Here is a 19,844-nt window from a genome sequence, read left to right as displayed (position 1 = left end):
CTGAGGTTATTGATATTTCTCCCAGCAATCTTGATTCCAGCTTGTGTTTCTTCCAGCCCAGCGTTTCTCATTATGTACTCTGCATAAAAGTTAGATAAGCAGGTGACAATATACAGCCTTGACGTACTCCTTTTCCTATTTGGAACCAGTCTGTTGTTCCATGTCCAGTTCGAACTGTTGCTTCCTGACCTGCGTACAAATTTCTCAAGAGGCAGGTCAGGTGGTCTGGTATTCCCATCTCTTTCAGGATTTCCCACAGTTTATTGTGATCCACACAGTCAAAGGCTTTGGCATAGTCAATAAAGCAGAAATAGATGTTTCTCTGGAACTGTCTTGCTTTTTCCATGATCCAGAGATGTTGGCAATTTGATCTCTGGTTCCTCTGCCTTTTCTAAAACCAGCTTGAACATCAGGAAGTTCACGGTTCACAGATTGCTGAAGCCTGGCTTGGAGAATTTTGAGCATTACTTTACTAGTGTGTGAGAGGAGTGCAATTGTGCGGTAGTTTGAGCATTCTTTGGCATTGCCTTTCTTTGAGATTGGTTATGGTCTTTCTTAATTTTTGAGTATGCATCAATCAAATGGTTACGGTGCCAGGCACTGTGCTAAGGGCTTTAACCAACAGTTCTCTAAGGACTTCCTTGGCAGTCCAGTGGTTAAGACTCTGTACTCCCAATTCAGGGGCACAGGATAGATCCCTGGTCAGGAGCTAAGATTCCACATCCTGAGTGGCATGGCCCCAAAGCAAACAAACACAAACAAACAAAAAACAAACTTCTGGAGTAGATATCAGGGTTTCCCTGATGGCTTAGTGGTAAAGAATCTGCTTGCCAATACAGAAGATGTGGGTTCCATCCCTGGGTCGGAAAGAACTCTTGAAGAAAGAATTGGCAACCCATTCTAGTATTCTTGCCTGGGAATTCCCATGGACAGAGGAGCCTGGCCAGCTATAGTCCATGGGGTCGCCAAGGGTCGGATGTGACTTATCAACTAAACAACAACAAGGTAGACATTAGGGTTAGGGTGTGGCCTCAACACAAGCGAAAAATGACCCTCTAAGACAGGTATGATTTTCATCCTCATTTTATGCTTGAGTAAACTGAGGCTCAGATAGGTTATCTAAGTTGTCACAGATTACAGAGTTGGGGTCCTCAAAAATATTTTGGTGATATTCATTGAATTAGTAAATATTTGATATCTACTTGGCTATAGTATGTGCTGGGTGCTAGTAATAGAACAGTCACAAGATAGATAGGCCTCATGGAAGATGAAAGGAAATATGGACTTAAGCCGATTATTTCGGAGATTGATGCTGAGAAAGAGGAAATACAGGGGCTGTGGGAGTGATAGAAGGAAGGCCTAATGTAGTCTGGGGGTAGGGAAGGTCTCCCTTCTGAGGGCGGCATCTAAGCTGAAACCTGCTGGAGGCCTGGAGTGAACCAGGAATGGGGGAGGACAAGGAAAGTATTCCAGACAAGAGGGAGCAGCATGTCTGGGGCCTGGGAATGAGGAAGAGAGACCCATTCAAGAAACCGGAAACTCAGAAAGGCAAGTAGCAGAAGGTAAGAAATGGAACTGGAAACTCGGCAGGGGCCAGATGGAGAGGAATTTGCAAGCCTTGTTAAAGATTCTTTTTTAAAAAATTTTTAACTGGAGGATGATCGCTTACAATATTGTGTTAGTTTCTGCCGTACAACTAAGTGAATCAGCTATATGTATACATACATCCCCTCCCTCTGGGGCCTCCCTCCCACCTCCCATCCCACCCCTCTAGGTCATCACAGAGTGCCAGGCTGCCCTGTGCTCTACAGCAGCTTCCCACTAGCTATCTATTTTACATACAATAGTGTATATATATCAATGCTACTCTCCCAATTCATCCCAAAAGATTCTTAAGGATTATTTTAAGGGTAACGGGAAGTGATCGAAGAGTTTAAAACAGGAGGATGACAGCATCAAATTCTTTAAAAACTTTTAAATGAAAAAATTAATTGTGGAAGTAATATATGCATGTTACGGACGAAGGAAGAGCACAGAAGAGTACATACAACCGTCTCCTGACTCACCTTGTCTTGGCCCTATTCCTCTCCCTAGAGAAAACCACTTTCAACTTTGTAAACTGTTTTTCTGGTGGTTACCTTCTTATCTCTAAATGTGAGCTGTCATCATTTGGGTTCTCTGGGAAACAAACTGAGATGGAGATTTGTGTGCAGGTGGCTCACAGAGGGAAGCACAGGAACAGCTCTGGTCAGGGAAGGAAGTGGGGTTGGCCAAGGGAGAAGGGGAACTACAATGAGAGTTCAGCCAAACCAAGGGGAGATACCAGGCTAAGATTGTGTTGTAATAGGGAAGAGCCTCAATTCTATAATGAGTTAATCACTAAAGGAATGTTACCTATAAGTTAAATTATACATAATGGCTCATCGCTGGGAACCCTGGCTCCCAGGTAATGAGAGTTAACATGAAATACCTTTGTTCAGCTCATAGGAAACATCCTGACCAGGTTCACCTGTGAATGACTGCAGGAAGGAAGAAATTAACACAATCTCTCCTGACTCTGGCTGGAACCAGAACTTTACATTCTCCCCTTTGGGAAGATGGTTCTTTGGGATGCTAACCTGCCATCTTCTCAGTCTTATGGCTTTTCCAATGAAATAGCTATTCCTTGCCTCCATAACTCCTCTCTCGATTTATTGGTCTGTCATGAGGTGGCTTTCTGGTATCTCTGTGGTGGCTCAGATGGTAAAGAATCTGCCTGCAATGCGGGAGAACCAGGTTCAATCCCTGAGTCGGGAAGTTCCCTTGGAGAAAGAAATGGCAACCCACTCCAGTAGTCTTGCCTGGAGAATTTCATGGACAGAGGAACCTGGCAGCTACAGTCCATGGAGTCGCAAAGAGTTGGACACAACTAAGCAACTAACACACACACACATGAGGTGGCACTAGTGGTAAAGAACCTGCTTGCCAATGTAGGAGACCTAAGAGATGTGGGTTCAGTCCCTGGGTCAGGAAGATCCCTTGGAGGAAGGCATGGCAACCCAATCCATATTCTTGCCTGGAGAAGCCCATGGACAGAGAAACCTACAGTCCATAGGGTTGCAGAGAGTTGGAAGTGACTTAGCATGCATGCAATGAGAGGTACAAGCTTGGACTTGTTAACAGTGTGACCCATTAGAGCAGTCCTGAATTGAGGCCATAGGCATATCATCTAGTTTTCAGTATGAATTATTTCCAGAGAGGTGTGAACTCGGGTGTTGCAGCTGCTTCCGCTGAGAACAAGGCCTGTGAGAGGGCTCTGCTGTGAGCTCTCAGAGGACACAATCCCAGCAGATGGGTGAGTAAGTGGTCCTCAAGCGGGAATGTGGGCAGCATCACGCGGCATCCATGCAGGTCACCCCTCGGCCTGCTTATCCACTTGCTGTATAATAACTTCACGCCATTCTTTAATCAATGTTTTCAGGATTCTGGTTGATCTCTTTTTCTGGAGAAGCTTGTGAAAGAAGAGTTAGGTCCCCACTACAGCTGTTCTAGGGGCCCCATCTGATCATCATAATCTCCCTTCTTTGTTACTCATTCTAGACTGCTCCTGGCCTTAGATGTTAATAGCACTTCTGCTAATCTAAGGGAAGACATAGTGGGGAGCCTGAGCCCCTTGTTGGCATGGCCTTCTCAGGCTGTGAGCCCTCGGTTTCTACATGTATTCTCCCTGCTCCCTGCAGCCCTGACTCCTCCTGATGGTAAGGAGAAATTTATCCTGCTGGGAGAGTGAATTATTTTTTTGCCTACTGCCAACTGCTACATCCCTTGGGCCATTGGAAAGTCATATGTAGGACAATTTTTTTGTTTTGCTGACCTGTTCTCTGCACGGCAAGATGCCAGCATTTGGTTGGCTAAAGGCCTCTAGCATCCCACACAAACAACCACACACATTTCCAAAATACCCTCTAGAGAACAGTACCATCTTAATTGAGAGTCACCATTTAAGAGCTTTCTTCCATCTGTGTTTATAGAACCCAGTCTCCAGTTCCCTCTCAAACTGAACAGAAGGAGGCAACAGTTGACTAGGAAATCAGCAATGTGGTCACATGAATGCTCCAAAATCACTGCAGATGGTGACTGCAGCCATGAAATTAAAAGACACTTACTCCTTGGAAGAAAAGTTATGACCACCTTAGACAGCATATTAAAAAGCAGAGGCATTACTTTGCCAACAAAGGTCTGTCTAGTCAAGGCTAATGTTTTTCCAGTAGTAATGTATGGGTTTGAGAGTTGGACTATAAAGAAAGCTGAGTGCTGAAGAATTGATACTTTTGAACTGTGGTGTTGGAGAAGACTCTTGACAGTCCCTTGGACTGCAAGGAGATCCAACCAGTCCATCCTAAAGGAGATCAGTCCTGAATATTCATTGGAAGGACTGATGCTGAAGCTGAAACTCCAATACTTTGGCCACCTCATGCGAAGAGCTGACTCATTTGAAATGATGCTGGGAAAGATTGAAGGTGGGAGGAGAAGGGGACGACAGAGGATGAGATGGTTGGATGGCATCACCAACTCAATGGTCATGAGTTTGAGTAAACTCTGGGAGTTGGTGATGGACAGGGAGGCCTGGTGTGCTGCAGTCCATGCAGTCGCAAAGAGTCGGGCACGACTGAGCGACTGAACTGAACTGGATGCTCGGAATGAAATGTCTCTACTTTTCTGAACTTTGCCCTCACTCAGTCTGCACCACAGCCACTAGACTGGTCTAGGACTCCACTCTGTTTCCTGGGAGTCTCTTAGGTCTGTTCTTCCCTCTGGCTTCCCAAATGGTCTCCATCTCTGTTCTAGCAAATTCGCAGTCCCTAAGCAGTGTTCTCATTTTTTATTTTTGAGGATTAATTTAAAAATTTATGGTAAACATACATAACATAAAATTTACCATCTTAACTTTTTTGGGGGGTTGGGGATGAGGCATGCGTGATCTTAGTTCCCTGACCAGAGACTGAATCCATACCCCTTTCAGTGGAAGCACTGAAATGCAGTCGTAACCTACTGGACTACCAGGGAAGTCCCCATCTTAGCTACTTTTAAGTGAACAGTTCAGTAGTGTTAAGTACATTTGTATTGTACAACCAGTCCCCAAAGTCTTTTCTTTTTTTTTTTTCTTTTTTTTGTTCCCCTATAATTAACATATTGTACAATGCTAAAGCTGAAACTCCAATACTTTGGCCACCTCATGCGAAGAGTTGACTCATTGGAAAAGACCCTGATGCTGGGAGGGATTGGGGGAAGGAGGAAAAGGGGACAACAGAGAATGAGATGGCTGGATGGCATTACCAACTCGATGGACATGAGTTTGAGTGAACTCGGAGTTGGTGATGGACAGGGAGGCCTGGTGTGCTGTGATTCATGGGGTCGCAAAGAGTTGGACACGACTGAGCAACTGAACTGAACTGAGTTGAACTGAACAATGCAATATGCTAATTATATGAGGGAAATTGTTGTGGGTTATATAAGTACTCTCTTTATTACCTTCACAACTTTTTGTCAATCTAAAACTACTCTAAAATTAAAAGGTTGTTTAAAAATAGGTCATAACATAAAAACAGATGATGACATTGAGGAAAAGACAAGTTAATGAGGTACATTCTACAGGAAACTGAAAGTATACAAGAAAGACTATTGAAATTGCAGGAACTGCATACAATTCAAAATGTGCAGGAGGTGGAAAAGGTATGAAAAGAGTGCAAAGGGCAGAGGTGTCCCATCAGTGAGGTGACTGGGCACAGAAAAAGTTTCACAAAGATTATATAAGTCTCTGCATAATAAGGACAAGCAGCAGAAAGATACAGAAAAAAACAGGAGTGGAACAGAGGCAACCACCTACCTCTTCCTAATGAGCAGGAGACTTGTTCTTAATGAAGAAAAACTGCTGCACCCAACTCAACTCGCAGCTCCCGGTACTGCTGTTAATATTAAAGCTTGATAAGAATGCTCATTAGACCAAGACACAATAAGAGCTTCAAGAATTTACTGTATTATTTGAATTACAGCATCTAGGAGTTATTATGTAAATGCTTCCTAAATGAATGAGGGAACACTTACATATTTATTGCAAAACTTCCCTTTTTTTGTAATAATCTCCATGGTGTGTGTGTGTGTGTGTGTGTATACTAGGTCTTTTTCATCATTAGCTGTTATTCAAATATCTTCTTAGAGGACTTTTCAGATCTCTGTCACCCACGGCTGTCACTATTTATCCCTTTATGTATGTGCTGTGCTCAGTCATGTCTGAAACTTTGCTACCCCGGGGACTGTAACCTGCCAGGCTCCTCTGTCCATGGAATTCTCCAGGCAAGCATACTGAAGTAGGGTGCCATTTCCTCCTCCAGGATCTTCCTGACCCAGGGGTGGAACCCTCGTCTCTTGCATCTCCCATAATAGCAGGTGGATTCTTAGCCATGACACCACCTTTCTCCCTTTATTCTTTTGTATTTTCTTTTTAAAACACAACATATCTTAAAATATGTATTCATATATTTCTTTCTTTGTTGCTAAAATGCAAGTTTCTTTTATTCCAATGCAATTTACCATTTATTTTTTTTAACTTTTTAATTTTATATTGCTGCTAAGTTGCTTCAGTCGTGTCCGACTCTGTGCGACCCCATAGATGGCAGCCCACCAGACTCCCCCATCCCTGGGATTCTCCAGGCAAGAATTCTGGAGTGGGTTGCCGTTTCCTTCTCCCCCAAAGTCTTTTCGTCTTGCAAAACAGAAACTCTATATTCATTAAACAACAACTCCCCATTTCCTTCTCTCGTCAGCCCATGACAACCACCATTCTGTTGTCTGTCTCTATGAATTTGACTTTCTCATTTAGGTGAAATCACATAGTATTTGATTCTTTGGAACTAGCTTAATTCATTAGCATAATGTCCTCAAGATTTGGACTGAATAATTATTCTATGTATGTACCATGTTTTGTGTATCTATTCATCTGCTGATGGTCTCTTGGCTTGCTTTCACCCTTTTGGCTACTACGAATGATGCTGCTGTTAACATGGGTATTCAAATCTCTCTTCAAGACACTGCTTTCAATTCTTTTGTGTCTGTACCTAGAAGTGGAATCGATGGATCATATGGTAATTATGTATTTAATATTTTTGAAGACCTCATATATTATTTTCCCCAGCAGTTGCACCATTTTACATTCTCTCCAACAGTGCATAAGCTTCCAATTTCTCCACATATTTATCAGCACTTGCTTTCTCTTCTTTTGATAATAGTCAACCTAATGTCTATTGTAGTGGGAATTCCTAATAATGTACTTTCCCAGCCTTGAGAAATTCCATAGAAGTAGAATCTGGAAAAACAGCATCCATTAAGAAACTATGCTAATGATTATCTTTCATGTTTTTCTTAGAATAATAGCCTTGTTACAAACCTCAAGGCCAGATCCAGAAGGGAGTATGACTGGGATCATGAAAGTATGGACTTTGGAACACCAGGTCAGCGCCAGGCATGAACGCTGCCTACACACTTGCTGATTGCTCCTGAGACTAGCCTGGAAGGGAACAGCCTAGGGTAAAAACCAAGGAGATCTGGACTATGTCAGTGTAATCCATGACATTAAGGAGTACATGATTAAAACAGCGTATGTCTTGAGAAAGATAAGATTAAAGAAATTCTTGTAGTCTGCATTTAGGAATAAAAGCTGGACTCAGAGTGGGCTCTGCACCTCTGTCCAAGAGAGGCTGCAGGTCCCCTGAATCATTGCACCAGATTTCATGTTCTGTCTTCATTCTCGTCACTTGTTCCCAGACCATTAAGGCAATAGGGTATGAAGTGGTATCTCATTGTAGTTTTGATTTACCTTTCCTTGATAATTAGTGATGTTGAGTATTTTTTCACGGGCTTGTTGGCCATTTTATATCTTCTTGGGAAAAATGTCCATTCAAATCCTTTGCTCATTTTTAAAAAGCTATTTTATTATAAATTTTATTTATTTATTTTTGGCTGTGCTGGGTCTGTTGCTGTGCAGGCTTTCTCTAGCTGTGGCAAGTGGGGGCTACTCTGTAGTTTTGGTATTCCGGCTTCTCATTGCTGTGGGTTCTCTTGCTGCAGAGCACCGACTCTAGGGCATGCAGGCTTCAGTAGCTATGACACATGGGCTCAGCAGTTGTGGCTCCCGGGCTCTAGAGCACAAGTGCAATAGTTGTGGTGCACGGACGTAGTTGCTCTGTGACATGTGGGATCTTCCCGGACTAGGGATTGAAATTGTGTTTCCTGCATTGCCAGGCAATTCTTAACCAATGGACCACCAGGGAGGTCTGTTTGCTCATTCTTTAATTGGGCTTTTTAAAAAAGCTATAGTTGTTTATATATTCTAGATGTTAATCCCTTATCAGACATAGGATTTACAAATATTTTCTCCCATTCCATATGCTGCCTTTTTGTGCTATTGTGAAACTGGATGCACAGCTTTAAATTTTGATATAGTCCAATTTATCTGTTTCACTTTTATTGTCTATGCTTTTGAAGTCATGCAGTGGCCCCCTTTCATGGCCAGTCTAGAGAACCCTTCAGGCTGGGGAACAGGAGGAGGAGGATTGGATTAATCTTTTGAGTCTCACTCAGTTATTGCAATGGTGGTCTTTCTGCCTCCATGCTTGATCCCACTAATCCATTCTCTGTAAGACAGTGAGAGTGAAGTTAAAACATACTAAAAAGTGTGATTTTGTCACACTGCTTCCTGAAGTTCGAAACACCCATCATTCTCAGGATAATTATAAAGCCCTGGGATGGTGCTGAGAGTGGGAAAGGAATTTTGTCCCTGATTCTCTTTCCAGCTTTATCTAGCCCTCTATTTCTTTCTCCTTTTTCATGCTTTTGCTGTACTAAATTATTAATAGATGCCTAACCACTTCATGCTTTTTATTTTTCTTACTTCCAAGCCACTATGTACTCTTGGGTTTTCTGCCTAGGAAATTCACCCTCATCTAGGTCAGCTCATACTCAGGCTTCAGATTTCAACAAGATGCATCAGCCTCTGGGAAGTGTGCCCTGAACCCCAAACAAAAAATTAGGTTAGGCAATACTCCTCAACACAGCACTCATTATAATTGCCATTTACTTTTCTTCTCTCTTCTAGACCACTGTAAAATACTGTGTCCTGTAAAATAGTGTTTCCCTGTCCAACACTTTGTTGAAGGAATAGGTAGGCAGCTGGTGTAACAAAGGTCTTAGTGTTACTGAATCAAACTTGTGTCTGCTCGCCCATGCTGAGTGAAGCCAGCCTATTGACACTGAGTTGTAGTGAAGTACAGTACACTGTTTATTGTACAGGGTCAAGCAAGAAGTCAGGCAGCTAATGCTTAAAAGACCTGAACTCCCTGATGGCTTTCAGGGAAAGGTTTTAAAAGACAAGGTGAGGGAGGGAGATTGTCGGGTATGTGATCAGGTTGTAGATATTCTTCTGTTTTGCTGGTGGTGAGGTTACTAGGAGTCAACATCATCAACCTTCTGGTTTCAACCAGTCTGGGGTCTATGTGCTGTGGTTAACATACGGTTAACTCTTTCCACCTGGTGGGGGTTTCAGTATCTGCAAAACAGCTCAAAGGATACGGTACAGAATATTATCTATAGCCCTTGAAGAGGAGCTAAAGGTCCTTGACTTTGTTTAATGGCTAAACTATCATTGTTTTGCTTGACTGTTTTCCTTTATTTCTGAATACTCTGACTTCTCTGATTGAACCCCAGTCCTCTGCATTAGAATTACCAAGTCTTAGCACTGGACCACCAGTGAAGTCCCAAGCTCCATATTTTTAAAAAATGTCTTGATTGATTTATTTTGGCTGTGCTGGGTTGTCATTGCTTCATGCAGGCTTTCTCTAGTTGTGGTGAGTGGGGGCTACTCTCTAGTTGCGGTGCTCAGGCTTCTCAGTGTGGTGGCTTCTCTTATTGCAAAATACAGGTTCTAGGGCCCATAGGCTCCATAGTTGTGGTGCATGGGCTTAGTTGCCCTGCGTCAGTGTGAGATCTTCCCAGACAAGGGACTGAACTGGTTTCCCTTGGATTGAAAGGCAGATTCTTAACCACTGGACCACCAGAGAAGCCCAAGCTCCATGTTTTTAATAGTCTGACCTTTCCCCACTTTTTTGACATGTTACCTGTATTATATTCCAAAGTTTCATATGTGTAAAGGTCTAACTAATGGCCTATGATTGTTTCACCGGTTAATTTTTCCATCCCCACATGAATACCACATCATCTTTATTGTTTTCTCTCTTTTTAAAAATTGAGGTAGAGTTGACTAACAATATTGCATAAACTTTAGGTGTGCAACATAGTGATTCACAATTTTTAAAGGTTATACTCCATTCACAGTTATTATAAAATACTGGCTGCATGCCCTACGTCCTGCGGTATATCCTTGTGGCTTACGTACTTTACACGTAGTAGTTTGTACTTCTTTATCCCCTATCCATTTCATGCCTCTCTACCCTTCCCCTTCCTCCCTAGTAGCCACTAGTTTGTTTTCTATATCTGTGAGCCTGTTCCTTGTTTGTTATATTCACTAGTTTGTTTTAGTTTTTAGATTCCACATATAAGTGATAACATACATTATTCGTCTTTCTCTGACTTTTTTCATTGAGGATAATACCCTCCATGTCCATCCATGTTGTTGCAAATGGCAAAATTTCATCCTTTTTTATGTCTGAGTAGTATTCCATTTGGAGAAGGCAATGGCACCCCACTCCAGTACTCTTGCCTGGAAAATCCCAGGGACGGGGGAGTCTGGTAGGCTGCAGTCTATGGGGTCGCTCAGAGTCGGACACGACTGAGTGACTTCCCTTTCACTTTTCACTTTCATGCATTGGAGAAGGAAATGGCAATCCACTCTAGTGTTCTTGCCTGGAGAATCCCAGGGACGGGGGAGCCTGGTGGGCTGCTGTCTATGGGGTCGCACAGAGTCAGACACGACTGCAGTGACTTAGCATAGTATTCCATTGTGTACATATGTTACGTCTCTTTTATCCATTCATCCATTGATGGACGCTTAGGTTGCTTCCTTATCTTGGCTATTGTAAATAATGCTGCTATGAACACTGGGTGTATGTATCTTTTCAAATTAATGTTTTAATTTTCTTTAATATATACCCAGGAGTAGAATTTCTGGATTATATTGTAGTTTTATTTTTAGTTTTTTGAGGAACCTCCATACGTTTCCCCACAGTGGCTGCACCAATATATATTCCCACCAACGGTGTAAAAGAGTTCTTTTTTCTCCACATCCTCTCCAACATTTGTCACCTGTGGTCTTTCTGATGATAGCCATCCTAACGGATGTGAGGTGATATCTCATTGTGGTTTTGACATTTCTCCAACCACATTATCTTACTTTTTATAACTTTATTAAAATCCTGGCATCTGATAGAGTAAGCTCTAAGCTCTGTTCTTTTCATAAGTGTCTTGTTTGGGGCCTTTTACTTTTTCATATAAATTTGGAGTCATTAATAGTTTCATGAAAAATCCGTCCAGAATTTTGTTAGAAAATGAAATAGATTTGTAGATCAATTTGGGGAGAATTGGTATTTTTATAATATTAAGTCTTTGAATACATGAACATGGTATAGCTTTCCATTTATTTATTTTGAAATGTCTCTTGGTGGTGGTGGTTTAGTTGCTAAGGCATGGCCAACTCTTACAACCCCATAGACTGTAGCCCACCAGTCTCACTTGTCCATGGGATTTCCCAGGCAAGAATACTGAAGTGGATGAGTGAATACATTTCCTTCTCTAGGGATTCTTCCCAACCTAGGGATCAAACCCATGTCTCCTGTGTTCCAGGCATATTCTTTACTGCTGAGCCACCAGGGAAGCCCCAAAATGCCTCTTAAGAATGTTTTATAATTTCCTCTATCTAGGTTATATTTTTTGGGGAGTTAGCTTTTTGTTGAATATACTCTGAGACTATGGTAAGTGGTATCTTTTTTAAAATTGAAGTGTAGTTGATTTAAAATAATAGTTTCAGGCGTACAATATAGTATTCAATATTTTTAGAGATTATAAAGTCTTTTTTAAGCTGTTTTTTGTTAATTGTTGGGGTATAGAAGTGTTTCCTAATAGTATGTATATTAATCTTATATCTATTTCATTTCTAAATTCTGTTATTCCTAATCATTTGTTTATATTTTGTTTTGGTATTATGGAAAATTGTGTCATCTTCAAACAATTACAGCTTAGTTCTTTTTTTTTTGCTCTGTAAGCTTCTAATTTGTTTTCCTTGTTGTACTGTGCTGGGTAGGGTCTCTGATACAACATGAAATAAAAATAGGGACACTGGGCATTCTTCTCAGGTCTTAATTTGGAAATGAATCTGCTGTTAGGATAATATTTGCTGAAGGATTTTAGTAGTTACTGTTTATCAGGTTAAGGAATTCCTATCTTGTTCCAGTTTACGAAGAGTTTTTATCCTGCACAGACATGGGATTTTATTTACGCTTTTTCTGCTTCTATTGAGCTGCTCATGTGGTTTTTCTCTTAACCTGTTTATATGGTGAATTACATTTGTAGATTTTCTAACATTAAGCCATTGTTATATAACTCATGTTGGGCTGTACCCCACAGGCTGATAAACCTTGTAGTTGCCTGGCCTTGAGACCAAAGAAAGCCTGGAGACAGTGACAGAGACATCAGGGGTGTATTGGACAGGGGAGCTTATGAAAACAGACGTGGGGCCACATCCCACCATGTGCAGCAAGTGGTGAGAACACAGCAGTTTTTACTCCTGCAGGGGTGAGCGGAGTTGTGGGAGAAGGAGGCCACCATTTATAGGGAGACTGACACTAGGTGGGCTCAGTTACCAGGGACTAGTTAAGCCCTATAATTAAGAGGATTGGATAGTCATGACAGTGAAGCAGGGACTGGTCGAACAGATGTACAGAGAGCAAGAGAATAGCCATCTTGAATGGTCTGCCCATATGACTAGATAAATTCTATTTTGTAGTGGTTCCTTCCTTCCTCCTTCCCTCCCTCTTTCTCCCTCTTCTTCTTTTTTAAAACTTGGTTCGATTCAATTTGCTAATATTTTGTTTGGGATTTTTCCTCTATTTTCATTAGTGAATTAGGCTTGAAATTTATTTGTTATAGTGTCTTTGATTTTTGTATGGGGGTTATGCTGGCCTCAATGAATGACTTAAGTAGTATTTTATTTCTTCCAATACTCTGGAAGAAATTTAATTTTGGGGGTGGCATGATAAGTGATTGGCCACCCATTTACTGGTTTTTCAGCTTCTGAACTTTTGTTCCACTTCCTATCTGCTGTTATCTTCATATTCTCCTTGTTTTTTATGGGTATATGCCATTTTAGCAGGGTTTCAGAAGTTAAAGGGGATAAGTACCACATGTGTGTTAACTTTGTCATGTTTAACCCCATTTATTTGTAAAATTGAACTAATTGAGAGTTGATGGTATAAAAAGTAGATTCAGATCTGAGCTTGCATATTTAACTTCAAATTATCCATTTTAATGGAAGGACTGAGAAGCCTATATAACATAAAACAGTATGTAATTCAAAACAATTTACCAATCCAGTAGTAATAAGTACCCTTAATGCCTAGGTTCAGTTCACTTCAGTTCAGTCACTCAGTTGTGTCCGACTCTTTGCAACCCCATGAATTGCAGCATGCCAGGCCTCCCTGTCCATACCAACTCCCAGAGTTTACCCAAACTCGTGTCCATCGAGTTGATGATGTCATCCAGCTGTCTCATCCTCTGTCGTCTCCTTCTCCTCCTGCCCTCAATCCCTCCCAGCATCAAGGTCTTTTCCAATGAGTCAACTCTTTGCATGAGGTGGCCAAAGTATTGGAATTTCAGCTTCAGCATCAGTCCTTCCAATGAACACCCAGGACTGATCACCTTTAGGATGGACTGATTGGATCTCCTTGCAGTCCAAGGGACTCTAAAGAGTCTTTTCCAACACCACAGTTCAAAAGCATCAATTCTTCAGTGCTCAGCTTTCTTCCCAGTCCAACTCTCACATCCATACATGACTACTGGAAAAACCATAGCCTTGACTAGACCTTTGTTGGCAAAGTAATGTCTCTGCTTTTGAATATGCTATCTAGGTTCGTCATAACTTTCCTTCCAAGGAGTAAGTGTTTTTTAATTTCTTGGCTGCAATCACCATCTGCAGTGATTTTGGAGCCCAGAAAAATAAAATCTGTCACTCTTTCCACTGTTTCCCCATCTATTTCCCATGAAGTGATGGGTCCAGATGCCATGATCTTCGTTTTCTGAATGTTGAGCTTTAAGCCAACTTTTTCACTCTCCTCTTTCACTTTCATCAAGAGGCTCTTTAGTTCCTCTTCACTTTCTGCCATAAGGGTGGTGTCATCTGCATACCTGAGGTGATTGATATTTCTCCCAGCAATCTTGATTCCAGCTTGTGCTTCCTCCAGCCCAGCGTTTCTCATGATGCACTCTGCATATAAGTTAAATAAGCAGGGTGACAATATACAGCCTTGACGTACTCCTTTTCTTTTTGGAACCAGTCCATTGTTCCATGTCCAGGTCTTACTGTTGCTCCCTGACCTGCATATAGGTTTCTCAAGAGGCAGGTCAGGTGACCTGGTATTCCCATCTTTTTCAGAATTTTCCACAGTTTATTGTGATCCACATAGTCAAAGGCTTTGGCATAGTCAATAAAGCAGAAATAGATGTTTTTCTGGAACTCTCTTGCTTTTTCCGTGATCCAGCGGATGTTGGCAATTTGATCTCTGGTTCCTCTGCCTTTCTAAAACCAGCTTGAACATCTGGAACTTCAAGGTTCACAGATTGCTGAAGCCTGGCTTGGAGAATTTTGAGCATTACTTTACTAGCGTATAGGCCTAAAAAATGATTTCCCACTAGAAGTAATCAAGGATACTTGAAGATTTGTGGATGATTTCAGATTTGGGCAAGAAATAGACAAGATGAGGCTGGAACATCTTGTCATATGTGTCAAAAAGCCTGTCATGTAAGAAATTTCCCTAATGTTATCGTGGCCTCCTGATATGTGCATGCTCTGTCTCTCAGTTGTGTCTGACTCTGCAACTCCGTGGACTGTAGCTGGCCAGGCTCCTCTGTCCATGGGCTTCTCCAGGCAAGAATACTGGAGTGGGTTACCATTTCCTCCTCCAGGAGATCTTGTGGACCCAGGGATTGAACCTGCATCTCCTGTGTCTCCTGCATTGGCAGGCAGCTTCTTTACCATAAGCGCCACCTAGGAAGTCCTAATATACTATATACAAACAATCCCAGAGATCACAGAGCAGAATGGCTTACAGATAAAATGAATACCCTTGATTCATTTGGTGTATTAAATCAATTAAAAACATTTCATGGAAAAGAATCTAAAAAAGAGTAGACATACATACATGTATAACTGATTCACTTTGCTGTACAGTAGAAACTAATACCTTTTTTTTTTTTAGATTTGAGAGAACAATTTCTTGTTATAATGAATCAGAAACAAAAGATTCTACTGAAACTGAAAAGTTGACAGACTATGGTTGAACTTAAACCTTCAGGTGGAATAAGAAGAGGGTCAACAAGTCAATGAATGGAGAAGCCCAAGGTTAGTCTGGGGTAAACAAAAGGAAAATAGCACCTCAGCAAGGTTATCTTCTGACCCCTCCCGCCAGGTATCTGTCATCAATTTTCAGCCCTTTTCCTTCTGAGGCATCTGCCAAACAAAAAGGCTTTCTCCTCTTTTGTAGGCTGTTCAGCCAACCCAAAAACATCCCTTAGAGCATGATGCAAAACCAAGAAGAAAAGTTTATAAATCTCATTCCAGGGTAGAAAGTGCGCATATCCAACCCAGCACAATGGTTGTGTGGTGCAAATGTACACGGTAATAACTTGAATCAAATCAGAGCTGCTACCATGTGTAACATGTTAGGTGGCCCGGTAGCTACATCAGTGTTCCCAATTTACTAAAGCATCAATGTGTCAGAAGGCATTTATGAGCTCCAGATTTTCCGAACACTTTAAAGATGCTATTAAAAATGATGTAAAACAGAATTCTATCTCAGAAACCTAGATATTAAGGTGGAACACTGGCGGGCTCTTTCTGGGTGCCCGCCCACTGCCTGGAGGAAAGGAACATTCTTATCTCCAAAGATCCAGAAAGTTTCCCCCAGTGTAGTATACAATGACCTTATACTCCTCAAAATATTATTCCCCCACAATGGCCCACTCTTTCTTTTAGTATTAAAAACTTTATTATTTAGCTGCCTCGAGTCTTAGTCGTGGCATGAGAGATCTTTCTCTGAGCCATGTGAATGCTCTAATTGTGGGGTGCAGAGATCTTTCACTGAGCCATGTGAACGCTCTAATTGTGGGGCGCAGGCGTAGTTGCTCTGTAGCATATGGGAGCTTAGATTTCCAATCAGAGATTGAACCCACGTCCCTTGCACTACAAGGTGGTTTCCTAACCACTGAACCAGTAGCGAAGTCCCCACAGTGGACCACTCTTCATCAAACTCAGCAAACAATACTCAGGTCTATTTCTTTGAGTCTTCATTTCCTTATGAAATCTCCCATGTAGTGCAAAAGTTGCATTAAATCAATATGTAGGTTTTCCTCCTATGAATCTTTTTTAGTTTAATTTTCAGACCTAGCCAGGGAACCTAAGAGTATCAAGGAAGACTTTTCATTGTTGTTGTTCAGTCGCTCAGTCCTGTCTGACTCTGCGACCCCATGGACTGCAGCATGCCAATCTTCCCTGTCCTTTATCATTTCCCAGAGTTTGCTCAAATTCATGTCCATTGAATTGATGATGCCACCCAACCATCTTGTTCTCTGTTGTCCCCTTCTCCTTCTGCCTTCAATCTTTCCCAGCATCAGGGTCTTTTCCAATGAGTCAGTTCTTCGCATCAGGTGGCCAAAGTATTGGAGTTTCAGCTTCAGCATCAGTCCTTCCCATGAATATTCAAGGTTGATTTCTTTCAGGATTGACTGGATTGATCTCCTAGCTGTCCAAGTGACTCTAAAGAGGCTTTTCCAGCACCACAGTTTGAAGGTGTCAATTCTTTGGTGCTCAGCCTTTTTTATTGTCCAGCTCTCACATTCCCATATGACTACTAGAAAAACCATAGCTTTGACTATACAGACCTTTGTTGGCAAAGTAATGTCTCTGCTTTTTAATACACTAAATTTGTTTGTTTCCAAGGCAAACCATTCAATATCACAGTAATCCAAGTCTATGCCCCAACCAATAATGCTGAAGAAGCTGAAGTTGAATGGTTCTATGAAGACCTACAAGACCTTCTAGAACTAACACCCAAAAAAGATGTCCTTTTCATTATACGGGACTGGAATGCAAAAGTAGGAAGTCAAGAAACACCTGGAGTAACAGGCAAATTTGGCCTTGGAGTACAGAATGAAGCAGGGCAAAATCTAATAGAGTTTTGCCAAGAGAATGCACTGGTCATAGCAAACACTCTCTTCCAACAACACAAGAGAAGACTCTACACATGGACATCACCAGATGGTCAATACTGAAATCAGATTGATTATATTCTTTGCAGCCAAAGATGGACTGTTTATACAGTCAGCAAAAACAAGACTGGGAGCTGACTGTGGCTCAGATCATGAACTCCTTATTGCCAAATTCAGACTTAAATTGAAGAAAGTAGGGAAAAACCTGGCTCAGATGGTAAAGCATCTGTCTACAATGTGGGAGACCTGGGTTCGATCCCTGGGTCGGGAAGATCCGCTGGAGAAGGAAATGGCAATCCACTCCAGTACTATTGCCTGGAAAATCCCATGGACAGAGGAGCCTGGTAGGCTACAGTCCATGGGGTCGCAAAGAGTTGGACATGACTGAGCGACTTCACTTATACTTACTTATGGAAAAATCACTAGACCATTCAGGTATGGCCTAAATCAAATCCCTTACGACTATACAGTGAAAGTGACAAATAGATTCAAGGCATTAGATCTGACAGAGTGCCTGAAGAACTATGGATGGAGGTTTATGACATTGTACAGGAGGCAGGGATCAAGATCATCGTCAAGAAAAAGAAATGCAAAAAGGCAAAATGGTTGTCTGAGGAGGCCTTACAAACAGCTATGAAAAGAGAAGTGAAAGGCAAAGGAAAAAAGGAAAGATATACCCATTTGAATGCAGAGTTCCAAAGAACAAGGAAAGATAAGAAAGCCTTCCTTAGTGATCAATGGAAAGAAATACAGGAAAACAATAGAATGGGAAAGACTAGAGATCTCTTCAAGATAATTAGAGATACCAAGGGAATGTTTCAGCAAAGATGGTCACAATAAAGGACAGAAATGGTAGGGACCTAACAGAAGCAGAAGATGTTAAGAAGAGGTGGCAAGAATACACAGAAGAACTGTACAAAAAAGATCTTCATGACCCAGATAATCACGATGGTGTGATCACTCACCTAGAGCCAAACATCCTGGAATGGGAAGTCAATGGAATGGGAATGGGCCTTAGAAAGCACCACTACAAACAAAGCTAGTGGAGGTGATGGAATTCCAGTTGAGCCATTTCAAATCCTGAAAGATGATGCTGTGAAAGTGCTGCACTCAGTATGCCAGCAAATCTGGAAAACTCAGCAGTGGCCACAGGACTGGAAAAGGTCAGTTTTCATTCCAATCCCAAAGAAAGGCAATGCCAAAGAATGCTCAAACTACTGCACAACTGCACTCATCTCACACGCTAGGAAAGCAACGCTCAAAATTCTCCAAGCCAGGCTTCAACAGTATGTGAACTGTGAATTTTCAGATGTTCAAACTGGATTTATAAAAGGCAGAGGAACCAGAGGTCAAACTGCCAACATCCGTTGGATCATCAAAAAAGCAAGAGAGTTCTAGAAAAACATCTACTTCTGCTTTATTGACTATGCCAAAGCCTTTGACTATGTGGATCACAACAAACTGTGGAAAATTCTTCCAGAGATGGGAATACCAGACCACCCGACCTGCTCCTGAGAAATCTGTATGTAGATCAAGAAGCAACAGTTAGGAGAAGGAAATGGCAACCCACTCCAGTTTTCTTGCCTGTGAAATCTCATGGACAGAGAAGCACGGGGGGCTACGTGGTTCATGGGGTTACAGAGTCAACCACAACTCAGCAACTAACCACCAATCACCACCATTACTACTAATTAGACATGGGGGTTGAAGGAGATGAGAAGGTAGAGCTTAAAGACTCAGGTTTTGAGACAGAAAGTAGGGGAAAGACAGTGTCCAGACCCAGGTGAGGAATCCAGGTAGAAGAGCACACTTGGGGGAGGGAGTTTTGAGTTCCAGTTTTGGAAATGCTGAAGATGTCTGTGGGACATTAGCAGAAATGTCCAGCAGGCATTTGGTACAGAGATTTGGGCAGGAGTTGGAGAACTGGAGACACACAGCACAAAAGAGGCAGTTTAAGCCAGTAGAGCAGCGGTCCCCAACCTCTGGAATCTAATGTCTGATGATCCGAGGTGGAGCTGATGTGATAATAACAGAAATGAAGTGCACAATAAATGCAATCGCTTGAATCATCCTGAAACCATGTCCCCCTCTCTGGGTCGTGGAAAAACTGTCTCCCACAAAACTGGCCCTGGTGTCAAAAAGGTTGGGGACTGCTGCTAGACTTCTAAATGGAGTCATTTTGGAAAAGGCCTTCAAGAAGTTAGAGGAGAAAACTTGGAGGACACCAGCATGAAGAGGGGGCAGAAGAAGGGCCCTCAACAAGGATGCTGGGATAGTTGCTGATGGAAGAGGGAGGCCCCCCTAGAAGAGGTGCTGCCATCCAGTGGGTGGGTGCCTGCTTTCTGCAGGGCAGCTCACAAAGACAGACAGGACAAACACTT

The sequence above is a fragment of the Bos javanicus genome, chromosome 15 (genome assembly GCF_032452875.1).
Source record: "Bos javanicus breed banteng chromosome 15, ARS-OSU_banteng_1.0, whole genome shotgun sequence".
In the NCBI taxonomy this organism is placed as follows: Eukaryota; Metazoa; Chordata; class Mammalia; order Artiodactyla; family Bovidae; genus Bos; species Bos javanicus.
Note: the sequence above shows the minus strand (reverse complement) of the source record.